General features: G+C 51.7%; 1 non-coding gene across 1 annotated transcript; it reads left to right on the top strand.

Moving 5' to 3' along the window:
* The first annotated feature begins 3944 nt into the window (after positions 1-3944).
* TRNAS-GCU lies at positions 3945-4026 on the top strand. Its single transcript has one exon. It is a non-coding gene; the product is annotated as a tRNA-Ser (tRNA).
* The last annotated feature ends 1437 nt before the right edge of the window (positions 4027-5463 follow it).

Raw genomic sequence — 5463 nt, 5'->3', positions numbered from 1 at the left:
GCCGTGCAGCGGCGCTGTGAGTGGAGACGGGCCGCCGACTCCCTTAAGTACGCCAGTCGCGGGTGGGCGTGGCCCGTCCCGGTCACGCCCCTTTGTCACCTCCGCGCCAATCGAGACGCGCCTTAGCCAGAGGCCCCGCCCCGAGCAGGTGCGCTGGGGGCTGGCGGGGCTCGCGCCGCGTGGCGCTGGGAGCTGGGCGGGGCCGCGCGGACGCCGGGCCTCGGGCGCGTGCATGGGCGCCCGGCGGCAGGCTGCCGGGGGCGGGGCGCTGGGAACCCCTGGACGAGGCGGGACCCCTCTTCGGGACTCGGGCGCCCGGGCCGGCTCGGCGCGGCACGCTCTCCCGCCTCTGGCGCCCTCTGGCGCCGCGCGCCGCGGGTCTGGGCACCTGACTTTCGGAGACCGCCACCGCCTCGGGTGTCGGAACGGGGCGGGGGGTGCCTTCGCTCGTAGGGTGCCTCGCAGAGAGCGTGGGATTGACCAGGGGCAGCACACAGTTCGGAGGCGGAGAGAAGCAATGGATACCTCCACGTGGCTGCTGACAGTGTGCAATGCCACGGCCTTTTTTTTTTTTTTGCAAAGCAAACGGGCATCAGCTAGAAAAACGCACAGACTGACTGTGTGCCCACTAACGGACCAGGCACCCCTCCCGGCGCTGGGGGGGATACGACTCTGAACAAAACACTCGGGGTCTCTGCTGAAGGGTCGCTCGCCCAGTCAAGTGGAGGAGACAGGTGAAGTCAACAGGCAATTCCAATGCAAAGGGAAGTGTATTTCGATGAGTGGGGGGGGGGGGGGTGGGGACCACAGGGCACTGTGACAGTCAAGAGGCGGGTCACTTGAACAAGGGTCGGGGCAACTTCCCAGAGGAAGTGAAAATGCCGAGGAGAAAGGCCTGAGGTTAGAGGCAGTAACCGTCTGAGCCATTGAGAGCCTCTCTCAGGATGGGGGTGGGGTGGGCAGGGCGGCGGGGTCAGGGCCTGGAGGAGTCTGGACTTTGCCCCAGGGGCACTGGAGAGCTGAGGAGGGACCTGTTTGGAGTTTGGTTGAGAAAGATTACTCTGGGCAGGTGGGAGAAAGAAGTGGGGAAGGGCGGAGCTCAGGTTAGTTGCCTCACTCATCTGGGGTCATCGATACTGTGTCTAAAGGACCTGAGGCTAGGCTCCACCGGGGGTCATTGACTGATTTAGCTGTGGGCTGGGCCCAGGGGAGGGACAGACTTCACCCCCAGCTCTCTGAGCCCACCAACTGTGAGGGCCATGCCTGTCCTGGACTGGGGATTGGGCACAGGCCTAAATCCGCAGGTCTCTCCAACTCGTTTCCACCTGTGAAAACCCGTTAAGACCCTCCACTCACCACCTAGCATGAGAGCAGGGACAACTGTCTGGATCCTTAAGTGCTGTGAGCAAAACAATCATCCTTTCCCTGTTCTAGCTGGGGAGGGTGGGGGGAGGCGGGGGAGACAGGCCACGCACAGTCACTACAAAGAATACGGCTCCTGTCTGTTCACTTCCCATCGTGATTTTCCACCTACATCCAGAGGGAGGAGTAACGCCGTGTGCCTTTGCTCCAAACCTCCTGTGTCCCTATCTCACTCAGAGCAGAAGCCGAATTCTTCACCACCGCCCTCCACCTGCTGACCTGACCTCTGCTGCACTGATCTTGAGCCGCTCTGCCCCTCCCCCTGCACAATGATCCACCGCCTTCTTTCTGTTCCTCCACATCCCAGCCCTTGGCACCTGCCATTCATCTTCCCTGACCCCCCAGAATCTCTCTTCCGCAGGATCTTTACCAGAGAGTCTCTTTCTGTCTTTGTTTCAGCAGGAACTTCGCAACTGTTCAGCCTCATTAGTAAGGAGAGAAATGCAAATTAAAACCACAATGAGATACTATTTCACGCCCATCAGAAAGATAAAAAGTTAAAATTTGGTCATAGCAAGTGTTGAGGATGTGAGGGCAGGAGGACTTTGGTTCCATGCGGGCGAGAGTGTCATGGGTATGAGCCACTTTGGAAAAGTTTAGCATCAGCGAACAACAGGTGACTCTCCTAGCATTCTACTCTCTGGCCTGCTTCATCCCAGAGGTTCTTAGCCCTGGCGTCAGATCCCCCCAGGGAACACCAAAGCCTGGGCCCCACCCTTGCAGCCGTTCTGATTCAATTACTCTGGGTGGGACCCTCTGGTAGTAGCATTTTTGAAAACTCCTCAGGTGAGCAGCCAAGGTTGAGAACTGCTGCCCAGCTTTAATCCCAGAAGAAATGAGAATATTTCTTGCACCCTCGTTCATAATATGGAAACAAACAAACTGGAAACAACCCAAATGTTTATCAACAGTAGAAAGGGTTAATAAACTGTAATTAATAAATTACAATCATATATATAATGGGATACTATACAGTGAGAAAAAACAAACTAAAACTCCATGCAACAACAGGGACAAATCTAAAAAACATGGTGTTAAGCAAAAAGAACCAACTCAAATACAGTTAGTTGGATTTACACAGGTTCAAAAGCAGGTAAATGAAACCCTTTATTGTCTAGGAATGTATAAGGAGGTGGTAAAACTATAAAGAAAAGCAAGAAAATATTTACTGCAAGATTCTGGAGGGTGGTTAGTTGGGGGCCGAGGTGCTTCTAGAGAGGTTTTGATAATGTTTTGGGATTTTTTTTTTTTTGAGGGGGTTAAAACATTTTTTTAATTGGAGTTGCTTTACCATGTAACAGCAAAGTAAATCAACCAGAAACTTACAGATATCCCTCCTCCTTGGATTTCCTTCCCACTGAGGTCACCACAGAGCATTGAATAGAGTCCCCTGGTTCTCATTATTGGCTGTCTATTTTATACATAGATATTTTATACATATGAATGTCAACCCCAATCTCCAAATCCATCCCAGACAATGCTCTATTTTAAGCACAGAAAGATGTTATTATTAGTCTTGAAATTGTACAATAGGCAATTTAGACACTCTTGCTAAGAATGATATATTTAACACATATTTGAAGTCACCTGAAGGGAAGCGTCTCTGATGATCCTAGCCAAGGTAGGATCCTGCCTTACAACGTATCTTTTTCCTTCCATTGCCTGCATGCTCTGTCATATCGGATTCTCTGCGACCCCATGGAGTAGTCAGCCAGGCTTCTCTGTCCATGGGATTTCCCAGGTAGAGTGGGTTGCCATTTCCTCCTCCAGGGGATCTTCCCCACCCAGGGATGGAACCTATGTCTCCTGCACTGGCAGGTGGATTCCTGACCACAGAGTCACCTGCGAAGCCCTTTAATTCTATTTACCCCATTCAATTTTCTTCAAAGCACTTAGTAGGGGCTCAAACAAGTGTTTGGTGAATGATTACTGGCTGGACCTTCTCCTAGTCACCCTGTGCAAGTCACTCAGCCTCTCTGAGCCTGAGTTTCCTCATCTGTACAAGGTGAGCGTCCTGTCTCCCTGCGATGCCGGATGGGTAGTGGCCGGAGGTGGCTGGTCCTCGAATGCCATTGCCTGGGCCTCCTGCTCTCCCTCTCGCTGCGGGCGGACACCCGCGCCCTGGAGGTGTAAGGTGCTGGTGGCGGGGCCTTTCTCCATCTGGGCAGTCCCTTCCCTTCCGATTGAACTATCCGGGCGCTTTGTCCTGCTGGTTCGCCCACACACCCCTCCCTCCCAGAGACGGCGACATGGGAGGGGGCTTTGGGCGAGGCGAGGCCCAGGGGCTGCAGGTCAGCTCCCGGGGGTGCGGTCCCGGCCGACACTTTAGATGCTGCGGCGTCAGGTCCTCCCGGAAATGGACCGGCTCTGCCCCCTCGCCCCACCTACCCCGCGCCCTGCGCCGCGGCCCTGCGGCGCCCTCTGCTGGCTGTCATGTGGGGCTGGACGCGCACACCGTGGATGGGGATGAAAACTGGTCCAGCTGCCTTGAAGAGTAGTTTGGGGACACCTCCCAGTGCCAGGACGAGGTGGCTGAGTGGTTAAGGCGATGGACTGCTAATCCATTGTGCTCTGCACGCGTGGGTTCGAATCCCATCCTCGTCGGCTTGTGGTTTCCACGCCCTGCCTTCAGCTGTGGCTTCCTAAGTGCTGCTTGTGGTTTTTAACAGGAAAAAAAAAAATCCTCTTCTGCCAATGCAGGAGACACGGGTTCCATCAGGAAGATCCCCTGGTGGAGGCCTGGAGAATCCGTTACCCTCAGCAAAGGCAATTATTTTTACCAGCATCTTGTATGACCTTCCAGAGATAGTCTGTATAGAGACAAGGAGATATATACATTTGTGGATGTTAATATGTACACTCCTTTTTATATAACACCAATGGGAGCCTATACTTTAGCCTACTTGCTTTTACCCCTTAAGTAACTACACTGCGTGTCTTGAAAGTTGTTCCATATCTTAACATGTAGCTCCCGTAACCCCTTGCAGGGCTGCAGACTCTTTGATTGTATGGATTATACCATAATCACAGAATTTATCTTACAAGGGGACTTGTAATAGGCATTTAGACTAGAATATAATTTTTTGCTACTACAAACAAGGGGGCAATTTCAGTGAATGTCTTGTACACACATCTTTGACCTGAAGTGCAAAGATATCTTATAAAAAATAGAGGGAATTCCTTGGCAGTGGTTAGGATTCTGCTCTCATTGCCCTGAGGGTCTGGGTTCAATTCCTGGTCAGGAAACTGAGATCCTGCAAGTCATTTGACATGTCAAAAAAAGTTGTTGATACATTTGTCCAAATGTCCTCTAACAAGGTTAAACTAAATTATACTTCCACCAGCAGGGAGTTGGGGGCCCTTTTCAAAACCTGGTGGAGGCAGGGTGTTGTCAGCTTATTTTTTTTTTTTAATCTTTCCCCATCTGATAAGGAAAAGTGAGATCTCCTAGTTACAATTTGCATTTACATGATTGGGGTGGAGCATTTTTCTCAGCCTGTGTCCTTTTCCTTTTCTCAGTGTCCTGAACTGCATCTCTGTCATTTGGTCACTGATTTGATGAACTTCCTAATCAATAAAAATTCTTTGTATATTAGGCTAGCTGACCCTGTTGATTAGATCATTAACCGCTGAGTGGATCAATCAGAGAGTTCATCTCTGCCGGGAAGAAGACATTGTCCACGAAAAGTTCAATGAATGAATCAAGGCTCAACCTCTACACTTACCCTTAATTTAAAAAAACAAAACCTCTTGAGTGTCTCCCACCTGCCAGGACACAGTGATTCAGCCCTGGGCTGACTCAGAAGTCCCTCTGAGAATCAAAAGTCACCATCTCAGAATAAGGGTTTCAAGGGAAGTTTCTGGGTCCAAGTCTGTTGAGCGTGGCTCAGAGTTGGGGGCTCCAAGATGGATAAGCCCTTTTTGTTCCCATTTGCTGAGCGCCTGCTGTGTGCCAAGTTCTGTGAGGGAGCTTCACAGCGTAGGTGTCCTGTTAGCATCCCCAAGTGGTATTTGACACTCTTGGGGAACAGTTAATACATT

The sequence above is a fragment of the Bison bison genome, unplaced genomic scaffold (assembly GCF_000754665.1).
Source record: "Bison bison bison isolate TAMUID 2011002044 unplaced genomic scaffold, Bison_UMD1.0 scf7180017864038, whole genome shotgun sequence".
NCBI lineage: Eukaryota > Metazoa > Chordata > Mammalia > Artiodactyla > Bovidae > Bison > Bison bison.
The sequence above is the reverse complement of the archived record's forward strand: the minus strand, read 5'-3'. Positions and strand labels throughout refer to the sequence as shown.